This window comes from Notamacropus eugenii, chromosome 5 (genome assembly GCF_028372415.1).
Source record: "Notamacropus eugenii isolate mMacEug1 chromosome 5, mMacEug1.pri_v2, whole genome shotgun sequence".
Classification (NCBI taxonomy): Eukaryota; Metazoa; Chordata; class Mammalia; order Diprotodontia; family Macropodidae; genus Notamacropus; species Notamacropus eugenii.
Window position 1 is genome coordinate 319,422,574 of NC_092876.1, and position 12,150 is coordinate 319,434,723.

The 12,150-nt window shown below is 39.9% G+C and overlaps 1 pseudogene; it reads left to right on the forward strand.

Annotated features, from left to right (window-relative positions):
* Positions 1-8,668: 8,668 nt before the first annotated feature.
* Positions 8,669-11,073, forward strand: LOC140507910 (kunitz-type protease inhibitor 2-like; annotated as a pseudogene).
* The last annotated feature ends 1,077 nt before the right edge of the window (positions 11,074-12,150 follow it).

The window sequence follows — 12,150 nt, forward strand, 5'->3', positions numbered from 1 at the left end:
ACAGATGGCTTTGGAGGAGAAGTGAGGCTGGTGACCTGCACAGCCCTCCCTCACTCAAAACAAAGTCAAGTGCAAGTCATGTCATTATTTCTCTGATGGCATGATCTTCTTTGACAATGAAGGACAAATACACACACACATTCTAATAAGGGAATCATTTCATAGAGGGAACTTATGGCCAGAGAAGATAACTTTGATCTGGGAGGTCAGAGAGATGGTGAGTTAATATAGAGGGTAGTCAATTATCAAGATCTTTCGAGAAGTAATGGTGTTATTGATTTGATTATTGTAGCAGCACCATGAAGATGATAAGGTAGCCTGAGTAAACAGCTGGGTAAGATATGAAGATGAAGCATTGCAGCTCCAAATGTGAGTGGATTTAACCTTTCCAGGGAAGACTTATTTCAATAACTACAAATCTCTAACTCCAGAGTTTTGTCTTGGCCTGTTCGGTCAGTAGCCCATTTTTTACTCATTTGAGGAAACATTAGGCTGAGCCAAACACTATTAGGGAGATTATGGGATTATTCTACTTTTAGTGTTTTAGTCACCAAGGAAAAGAAGAAAAAATGAAACAGTACTCAGAAAATTGAGTGGAATCTGCTACACTCCTAGGACTATGGTATGAATGTTAAGCTTCTACTTCTTTGAGATTGCATGCAAATAAAACATAAGCTTACAGTTGTTCTTATATATAACAGTCTAACAAGTAAAACTGGTATTGCTAGCCCCATCTGTGACAGATGAGGAGGTTGTCAATACTGCAAAGTAACTTGTCCAAAATCATGCTGAATGCTAAGGGTCAGAATAATGAGGATTACATCTTAGACCCACAAAACTTCTATTGAATTGCCCAAATGCTGTACCATGCTGCCTCTTTGGTGGCTACCCTATAGGACCATGATTTCTAAATTGATTCTGAGATACGTGTGTGTGTGTGTGTGTGTGTGTGTGTGTGTGTGTGTGTGTGTAGTATATATATAGATATGGGTGGGTATTGGTTTCTGACCAATCCTTTTGCCCAAAAAGCCAAGTGTGTAATCTCAGAAAATAAAGGGGCAGATGATGAGGTATTAAATTGATTGTAAAAATATGTCCAAAATTTGAATCCCTTTATGAAATGTGAAAAAAAATTTCTTTGAATTGGATGAGGCAAGGCCATTAGCCAGATAAAAATTGGTCATGTCACTCATAGTCTCTTAAAGAGCTAAACTCACCATCTCTAGAGTTCCAGGCAGGAATCATTAGCTGAGGAAGAACCCAGACCCTGAAAGAATTTACTTTTCACAATTTTCTCCGTCCCACTACTGTTCATACAACATCCAGCCCTGGAGACTGGTAGGCAATACCTCATTCAGAAATTCAAGAACTATTTAGTACGGGGAATTTAGGCAGGAGCCAGCTGCTTAGCAAGTGAACTTTACTTTCCAGACGGACATGTATGCACAGAGGCCATGACTAGAGAGGAAGCAATTTTGAGCATGTGATCCACAACAAAGAAGAGATCTGACCGTGGATTCAAAGGAGGACTCGTCCTGACAATTGAGAGTCAGTTTGTAGAGAGGATTTTGGGAGAAGAGAAAGGCTATTGGAGCCCAGTTATGCCAGAGGTGTGAGCAATCTTGGCCACGTGTGTTCACCAACATTGTGCTCTAAAGTTTCTGTCTACTTTTTTCATGGATGCCATGTGTATTGGTGGGAGAGTGCACTCCAGGTTGATGGGAATATTTGGGGGAGCTAATGTTTTTCCTACATAATCTTAGTAAATGTCAAAGGTTACCCTAGAACCTGGAAATAGCAGTCATGCCTCTAGGGACCCATTCTGCAAACCCAAGCGTACCAAGGTGGGGAAGTAGCCCAGAGAAAGTGCTATCTAGGTATCTATTTAAAGACCTGAGACAGCAAACTTTCTAGAACTGGATGCCCAGAATTCAGTGACTTTAACTATGGATACCTCCTTCTTGCTTTGAAAGTAGGTTTGTGAACAGGCAGCATGGTAGATAGCAATCTGGCCCCAGAATCTGGAAGACCTGAGTTCTAGTCCTGCCTGGGTGCATCCTGGCTGTGTAACTCTGAAGAAGCCACTTAACCTCTAGGTGCTTCATGTAGCAATGATAAGTTGCAGAGAAGGAGCTAATCTGTTTTGAAAGAGGGAAATCCTCACTGGGAACTTCAACACTGATAAAATCCTTGTTAAAAAAATAGGCACAAGGTAGAAAAGAAAAGAAAGAAAGGAAGGAAGGGGGGGAGGAAGGATTGTGGGAGAGATAACAATATTCTAATTTGAAAATGATTTGGGAACAGAATATATAATCAACTAAATATTTTATTAGAATCCTAGTTCTGAAGTTGGAAGGGTCCACAGAGGTCACCTAGTTCAACCTTCATCTTACAGATGAGGAATCTGAGGCCTGCCCAAATTAAGTGACTTGCCCAAGGCCACAAAGGTAGTAAGCATCAGAAGCAGGATTTGAACCCAGGCCCATTGATTCCAGAGTTAATGCTCTACTCACTGTACCAGAATGCCCCTTAGTGATACACCCTCCAGAAGAGCAGACTTTTATCCTTGGTAGATAGTCACAGGAATTGCTATTTCCAATAAAAATTCATCACCTAGTGAATAATATTCTGGTCATTACATGCATGATGGGGCTGAGCATTAGAGGGACCTCCCCTCTTACCATCAGCCACATGCTCAGATCCCTTGTTAAAAGTTTAGGTAAGACCTAGTTGATTCCCATATGATCCCGTGACTGTCAAATATTATTGACTACTAAGTCAGGATGAGTGGCCTTCTCAGTGAGCTATATAAAGGACCAAAGAGAAAAGTTCCTTCCTCATTTGAGGGTGTAACTTGGGACTGAGGCAGCCTCCCTTTGGACTTTCAGCAAGCAGGGGAGGAGCTGGTTACCCAGCATGAGGAGAAGGGCAGCAATGCTAAGATATTCTGCAGCTAAATGTGACTAGCCTGGGTGGCTAGTCAAGCAGATCTGTATGTTGTGAGTTACTTGCATAGTACAGATCTAAAGAGAATGTGAAATCTTTGTGCAACAGCCCAACAAAGTTACCTTTACTTCTAGGAAGAGAATAATAGGTGATGGGTCATTGTTTTGTGTTGTAAGTATTTGTTAATGAGTGCTTGTGGGCCATTTGTGTTTTAGACATTTCATTTGTGGTAGAAATATCAAATAACTGTCCCTACCTGAAATCTATTTTATACATTGATTATCTAGAAGAGGCCTTGTCCATTCTTTTAGGGGAGATAGTTGACAAGGGCCAAACTTCGGTTTTGTTTAAGATATTTACTCTAGAATTTCAGTGTGGGGAATAATGAACAAGAAAATTTAGGAAAGGCCTTACTCTTTTCTTTGGGGTTTGGTTCTGCTAGAATGGAACATGGGCCATGGGATATGAAGACGAGCCTCTCTGAATTAAACAGGTTAATCTTCCTGGGACAAACATAGGAACCTTCATGGGGCCTTCTTTTTGGATCTTTTCCATTTTGAGAGGACCTGTCAGAAATTTCACTCTCCTGGCCTATCCTTAAAGAACCCAGAATCAGCTCTGTGTTATATTAAAAATATCAGAATAGAATCTTATATAATAAATATTTGGGAATGTGATAAAACACATAAGCCCTTAAAGGAGCTTACAGTCAAATTGTAGAGAGAAAACATGCGCAGAAAAATATAAGTAGTAATATAAGGTGGCAAAGGTATTCAAATGAGTGGCACAGATGGTAAATGCCCCAGGAATTCAGAGGAAGGCAAGAACACTAGGTGTGGAGTGCTAGGGAAGTCTTCGCAGGAAGGGTTGAAACTTGAGCTATGTATTAAAGGATAAGTAAGATTCCATAAAGGTGGAAAAAAGTGAGATGGCATTCAAGGCAGGGAAAAATGGTATATTGTTGTTCAGATGTGTCCAATTCTTTGTGACCCCATTTGAGGTTTCCTTGGCAGAGATCCTGGAATGGTTTACCATTTCCTTTTCCATTTCATTTTACAGATGAGGAAACTGAAGCAAACAGAGTTAAGTAACTTGCCCAGGGTCACACAGCTAGTGTCCAAGGTCTCATTTGAACTCAGGTCTTCATGACTCCAGGCCCAGAGTTCTATCCATTGCATCATCTAGCTGCTCAAAAAATGACATAACCTTGCAAAAAAGCAATGAATAAAACTACCTTTGGTGGGAGCAGAGGGTTTGTGTAGGAGAATAGTGGGAAATGAGCTTGAAAATGTAGGTTGAGATAAAAATGTCTAGGAGATTTTGAAAATCAAGGTAAGGAGTTTGGACTATGCAACAGTCCCTGATAATAATACAGTGCTTTACAGTGTATAAAATATAGGACACTCATTGAGAGGAAATATGGTATAATGGATAACAAGCCAGCCTCAAAGGCAGGAAGCACTGGATTCAGGTCCTGCTTCTGACATACAGCTCATGACCATGAGTAAGTTACTGAACTTTCAAATGCCCCAAACAGTTTTCTAGAAATGTATTTTGCAGAACATTTGCCTATCCAGAGTAGCAGAGGGAGTTCCTTCACCAGGAGTTCTCCATACCAGTGAAATTATAAGGTCTAAAATATGCCTTCCCTCTGCTCCTTCCAGTTTATGTCCATTATTTCCTTTGTTTTTTTATAGTCCTGCTGAGAGGTAAATAGTACAAAGTCACAAATACAGCAAGGCACACAAATACATGTGTGGCCAGCCTATTTGTCTATTTCATGGACATCATTTGATTTTTTATGATGAGATTTCACTTAGACTTTAGAAATTATATAGTTTAACCTTCTCATTTTACAGATGAGGAAACTGAGGCCCTGAGAAGTTAAGGAACTTAGCCAATGTTTACAAAGCAAGTCTATAGCAAAATTGGCACTACCAGCTTTCCTGATGACCAGCCCAGATGGTTTTGCTGCTATCCTTTGCTGCTTCCAAACACCTGAAAAGCAGAAAAGACTATACCAGGACCTGATGTCCTTGTAAGGGTCTGGGATTTTATTCACAGTCTGAGTCTGACTAGTGTAGTCACTTAGCCATTTCATTCTATAACATCCCAGCTTACAGACAGATGCAATCATGTCCATCATAGCACAAGTGCCTCCATTAACTATGTGTGCTTGGAGATGCCGCTTAGTAAGGTACCTCTATATTTGGGAAACAACATTTTTTTTTTTTTTGGTCTGTTGTTAAATGGGTTCCAGACGGTCAGAGGAGGACCAAAGGCAAGTCAGGAGGGACTGACTCACAGAAGTGAGTCAGAGACGGGTGAAAGGAGATTTCATTGCCAGCAGACTGAAAACTAAAGATCAACCAATGCAGTGGACGCACAGGCTCCCTCCTCAGCCATCCCAGGGAAAGGCAAGTCCTTGGCAACCGTTCGCTGGAAGACTGGAATCGTTAATGTTCTTGCTGTTCTCAGACCTCTATCAAGGGAGTAAGCAGAGTCAACTCCTGTACATGAGATGGGATCAAAGCCAAGGGTTGGATGTGTCTCTGTTGCACAATCCCGCAGCATGAACTCCAGCAGGCCCTGCTCTTCTGGTTTGGCTAAAATGTCTTCTTGTATTCCCTCTCAGCCACAAAAACTATTATTATTGGGCCAGAATCAAAAGGGGATAAGTCAGGAATTACAGCAGTTGAGGCAGGCAAGAAGAAGAGAAAAGGGTACAACAAACCTTAATTAAACCTCTGGTATGTGCCAAGCACTGTGCTAGGTCCTAGGGAAATAAAATGAAACAGTATCTACTTGCAAGTGGCTGATAGCCTAATCTGTTGTGGAAGAGTGAAGGAGAACTTGGGAAATTTGCAGATAATTCCTAAAATTCAATTTAATCAGTAGTTTTAATTTTCTTCCCAACAAGGTATTTCTGCCAAAGGGACTCCCAATCCACTAAATTGTTTTATTAGATTTTTATCCCCTATCCTTATCCCTACTTTAGAAATGGATACATTAAAGGACACGAAAAATACCTCCAAAGGGGAGATAACTCTAATAAAAAACAACATATAAAAACATATATTAGGTGTAAAACAAAAATACTATATGAGACTTTGGTGGAGGAAAAAGGTCATTATTGACTGAGGGGATTAGAGAAAGCTTCATGAAGAAGATAGCATTTGAATGAGAACTAAGAGATGGGTAGGAAATCATCAGATGAAGAGGAAGGGCATTCTAAAGTTAAGGGGCTGAGGAAGCACTGGACATGTTGGAGAATACCTCATTTTTCTGGAATGCAGAAACTATGCAAACAAATGATATGCAATAAAGTTGAACAGATAGGGTAGTGTCAGATTACTGAGGGCCTTGAATGCCAAACATTTAAATTTTACTCGGTAACAGAGAGCAACTAAAATGTTTTGAGTAGAGAAATGTTAGAACCAAGTCTATTGAGAGAGCTTGGCATGTCATTTCCAAAGTGTTGCTGATATCTTATTTAATACACACTAGTTCAAGCCTGTGGTAGAATATAAACACCTTCAGGGCAGAGATTATTTTTCGTTCTATCTTTGTAACCACAGTATGCTTTCTGGGTTGTGTTGGAATCAGCACATAATGGACCTAATGTTCTCAATCCTAGGTACTTAGGGTATATATTAAATATTAGACCTAGTCCACTAACATTAAGAAGTTCATGATTGAGCAGATGATGAGGTAGCCAATGATCATTAACATGGAAAAGTCTTAAGTATTTTGGTGTAATTAATGCTATGGAAGTCTTTAGAACTTCATAGCCCTTATCTTCTAAGGGCTTACAATCTAAGACAAGAAACTGTGGAAACACATGCAGAAGTCAAAGAGATACTAAAATAAAACCATTCCATTTCCACACTTTATTTTTTGTCCCCAGAGTTGGGACTGGTAGATAGCATTGTTACAGATCAGCATCGACAGATCCTCACTTCAATTCAACAGGTATAATAAGCACATAGTGCCCACTGTGTGTCCAGACTGCATTGTCTGTGTATGCTGTGGGACAAAGGAAAAGAAGGAGAGATGGAGAGACACACAGGGAAAGAAAGAGTTCTTGGATGGCTTCTTCTGTGGGTCCATATCTGTGTTCCCATGTTTCTTTGTGTGTCTGAGGAAGTTTTCTGTACGAGGCCATGATTTGTAGTGATCCCTGGGGTCTGGGGCACAAAGAACACCAAGAATTTGACTGATTGTGACTTAATATTACAAAGTTAGAGATGGTTGTATTCCTGATGGAATGACCCCAGTGGAACATTGAAAAGACTTAAAAATTCAAACAAATGAATCTCAAATGGTAAATAAAGTAATATCTATTTTTTAAAAAAAAATTTTTTTTGAACTGGGGGCTTTTCTAGCATCCCTCGAATTATCCCATCTAGGCACTCACTTTTTCCATCAGTGCCTAAAGGTCAACCTTGTGACTAGTATAAGCCAAAAATACTGCGGTAAGTCCAGAGAAAGAACACTTTCTGGTGAAATTAGAGCTCTGGGAACAGAACAGTAAAACAAAATTCTATCTGAAAACATAATAATGACTGCTAGTTTCTAACACTTTGGGTCATGTGTTTCCTCTTGTAATTTGGATTATATATATTTTTTCTCTGAGGAACTCTCAACTCCTGCTTCTATGCTTGTCCTCTCCCCCTTATTTTCATTTTCCTAACTTTAGAAAATGTTTTTTGTAAAAATGCTATTAGAAACTGACCAAGCAGTCTGGGGAGTTCCTGAGTTCTTTAAGCAGCAAATTGCTACCTTAATTAATGATTAGCCAATGAATGAATAATGTTATTCATGGTACATGGGCAGCCCAGGACCAAAGTTCTTTGAAGGCATTTCACTGCTGCATTTCTCAGCAGAGTTGATCAGATACAGGACAACACAGCCAGCTGGGGAATTCAGACCTGAGAAAGGCAACGTAGGGAGAAGACCAGTCAAATACACCAGCCCCACAGAAGACATATAATGTAACCTTTGACCACCTAATCCCATAATCTAGCCTGACTCACTTGCCCCTTGATAGTAAAACTAGATCAGCGACCCCTCATGGAAAACTATAGTAAGTTAACCACAATCCAAAAGGGAAAGTGGATAGAATGAATCAGAGGAAACTTGAGGATTGGCAAACACTAGGTTGCATTTCCCTGTAAGGATCTAAGTGTCATTCTGAAGTCACACATAGAGTTCAGAATCAGAGAATCATAGGATTTAGGGTTGGAAAGGACCATAGAAATCATTTACCTAAGCTCCCTTATTTTGCAAAGTAGTAAATTGAGGCCCACAGAATTTAAGGGACCTGCCCAAGGTGGTAGAGCTGAGATTCCATTCTAGTAGGGATTCCAACGCAGTATTCTTTGCATTGAATCACCACATCATTGGCTTAATGGGTACATGTTCATTATATAAAAAACCAATCAATATGTAGAATACATGCATAACTTGTATTTGAGTGGGTCTTGAGCCTTGGCTATAATAGACTGGGTTCACCTTGGATATTTCTCAATAAAAATCTAATAATGATATATTATGAACAAAGGACCAGAAGCAGGAGACAAAAGTAACCGTAAATACTCTGTTACTGAAAAGACTTGTCCCTGATAAAAATCAACATCACAATCATTAACTCAGAAAGTAGTTGTCTTACAAATTGGAAGCCAAGTCCCCAGGACCAATTCCAAACAGATAAGAACACTGGATGACTCAGACCAGTGCAAACAGTGATGCATTCCAGCAGGTATTCAAGGCTGAGGAGCATATTGCAGTAGGAAAACCAGCCCCCCTTGCCCTGCCCTGCCCCAAATGTAGTTCAAAGTTCTTCTCTTCCACGAAGCCTGCTTAATTTTAAACAGCCCTATTCTCAGGGAATGAGTCTTTCCAGCAAATCACTCTCTGTCCTGGTGCATGTTTGGGCATTTGCAATTAGTTATGTTTGATATAGTTATTTCATTGTTGCATATAGCCTTGTTTATCCAGTCCTTATGTTTATAGAATTATATAAAACATTCAAATAAAGACAGGTATACACACATAAAAGTAAGTCCTAGCAAGAAAAAATTTTCATCAAAGGAGAAAAAAAACAAATGAAGGTAAAATGAATCGGAGTTCTAAAGACTTGCCCTTTCAGGATTCTTCAGTAAACCTCTCCTGAGATCTGCTGCTAGTGGAAGTCTTCTGAATGAAAGCTTTCTGGTTAAAAAACCAAGACTCTGTGGTTTGAAGCAAATCCTTTTGATTCTGGGCCTCAGGTTCAGGGCTCTCTCTTTGTGATTAGGACTGTCAGTGACTCTGCGTTGCAGTTTGATGGATACATGTACATTATATGAAAACATACCAACTAAGCAGAATATGTGTATAACTTGTGTTCAAGTGGATCCTAACCTTTAACATAACAGACTGGGTTCACCTTGGGGTCTCTCAATAATATTTTTATGTCCTTCATACTGGGAGCAAGTATCTGGCTAGCATCTCCTAAAAAGTCCTCAGTTGTCCACCCTGAAAGTACCTCAACTAATAAGACATTGGATATAGGACAGGTTTTTATTTAATCTAGAAAATGTTTTCTACCTTTTCTGGAAAGGATCAAGTAAGCCTTCCTTCTGTACCTATACATTCCAAGGGGCTCATAGTTCCAACAAAAGGATAGAACATGTGATTCCCTGTAGAGGCTTCATGGATGCCTAGGCTTCTCTCAAGGCAAGGTCCATAAGCATCCTATCATGTTTATTATTTCTCTTGAGTCTGCATGTGTCTGTGTGTTTTTTTCTTTTTAAACATTTTTATAATTTTTGTTTTTCTGCATTTGGTTGTGAGGTTTTTATGTCCTAATACATGGTCAGTTTTTTGTGTAGGTGTCATGAATTGCTGAAAAAAAGGTATATTCCTTCTTATTCTCATTCATTTTTCTCCAGAGATCTATCATATCTAACTTTTCTAGAATTTTATTTACCTCAACTTCTTTCTTATTTATTTTTTTGGTTAGATTTATCTAGTTCTGAGAGGGGAAAGTTGAGGTCCCCCACTAGCATAGTTTTATTATCTATTTCCTCCTGTAACTCATTCAACTTCTTCAAAAATTTAGATGCCATACCATTTGGTGCATATATGTTTAGTGTTGATATAACTTCATTGTCTATGGTATCTTTCAGCAAGATAATTTCCTTCTGAGTTGCAGAGACTGGCCACAGAAGCCCCCTCTTTCCCATCCCCTCCCATCTCCTGTTGGGAGGCTCCAGCGGGATCCCTAAGCTGGGCCCAGGACAGGGTGGCAATAACAGTGGCCCCTTCCTCACTTCCAGGCCCTGCTCCCCCTGTGGGGGGCCCTGCTCCTGGTTAGGCAGGCTAGGGGCTTCTACAGCAGCACAGCCAGCACCAGCAACATTAAGGAATAGGCCGACCTGCTGGATCCCCCAAAACAAGATTCTGAAGCATTTCCTGGTTAACGATTTCAACTATGAAGAATACTATGCCCACAAAGCAGTCACTGGCCCTTGCTGGGTAGCCTTCCCAAGGTGATACTTTGACGCTGAGAAGAACACCTATGCTCATTTCTTCTATGGAGGGTGTTGAGGCAATAAAAATATCTGCCTGACCCAAGAAGACTGCATGATGAAATGTTTTGGCAAGCATACCCATAAATCATCTCATCCTGTCATGCCACATTCCACCAAAGCTGTGGCCCTGGTGGTACTGCTGACAGTGATGGTGTTTATCCTTCTGGGAGTAATGGTGGTCATCTATATCAAGATAGTCTGGAAGCACTGGGCAAGTGCCTTCAACATGGTGTGGAGCCCCACACATGACAAGGAGTACTTGGTAAAGGGTGCCTACACCCTCTGAGGAAGCTGAGGGTCTCCCACTGTGCTGGCAGTAGCAGTGGAGTCCCTCCCCTGCTTTGCTTGTGGGCCTTTTCCATGCAAGCTGCCACAAGGCTCAAAAACCCCCAAACCTCCCAATGAAGCATAAATATGAGAAATTGTCAGATGAGCGGAAGAAGGGAGAGCAAGTTGTGGAAAGGCCATGGTTTTGGTGCTTTAATTTCTTCCTTCTTAGTTTTTTAAATGTGATTGATTTGTGTATGATTTTTTCAATTCCAAGAGGCAAATGAGCACCCTTCCTCGTTTGTTTGGGGCGGGGTAGGGGGAGTGAGGTTAGGGGTGAGTTGAGAAAAGGGCATTTTGGTTTAGAAATATTTTTAAAGAAACCAAAACAATTTTTATTTTAGGATTCTGAAAGGGAGAAAGTAGGGGAAGAGACCTGAAAGATTAATAAAAGTGCCTTCTCTTTGAAAATTAAAAAAAAAAAAGATAGTTTCCTTTTTTATCTCTTTTAATTAGATTTATTTTTGCTTTTACTTTGAGATCATTATTGCTACCCCTGCTTTCTTTGCTTCAGCTGAAGCGTAATAGATTCTACTCTAGCCTCTTACCTTTACCCTGTGTGTATTTCTCTGCTTCAAATATGTTTCTTATAAACAACATATTGTAGGATTCTGGTTTTTAATCCATTTTGCTATCTGTTTCCACTTTAGGAGCGAATTCATCCCATTCACATTTATAGTTATGGTAACTATCAGTGCATTTCCCCTCATACTATTTTTTCTCTTATTTATCCCTCTTCTCTCTTACCCTCACCCTTTCCCTCCTCACAGAAGTTTTACTTGTGATCACTGCCTTACCCAATCTATCCTATTTTTTATCAGTTCCCCCTACCCCTTATATTATTCCCCTCTCTTTCTACTTCCTTAAAGAGTAAGATCGATTTCTGTATCCAACTGAGTCTGTAGGTTATTCCCTCTTTGAGCCAGTTTTGAGGAGAGTAAGGTTTAAGCTTTGCCTGTCACCCCCATCTTCCCCTCCATTATAATATCTCTTTCATGCCTCATTTATGTGGGATAATTTACTCCATTCAATCTTCCCCCTCCTTTCAGTGCAATTTTGTTTCTCACCCCTTTATTTTTTGGGGGAGGTATCATCACATCAAAGTCCCCTTATAGCCATCCCCTTTTTATATATACTCCTAATTGCTCTTATAGTAATAAAGTTCTTAAGAGTTACAAATATCATCTTGCCATATTGATAGTTTAACCTTTTTGAATTTCTTGCACTTGTTCTTTCTTGTTTCTTTTTTTACCTTATTATGTTTCCCTTCTATTTGGAGATCAAATTTTGTATTCAGCTC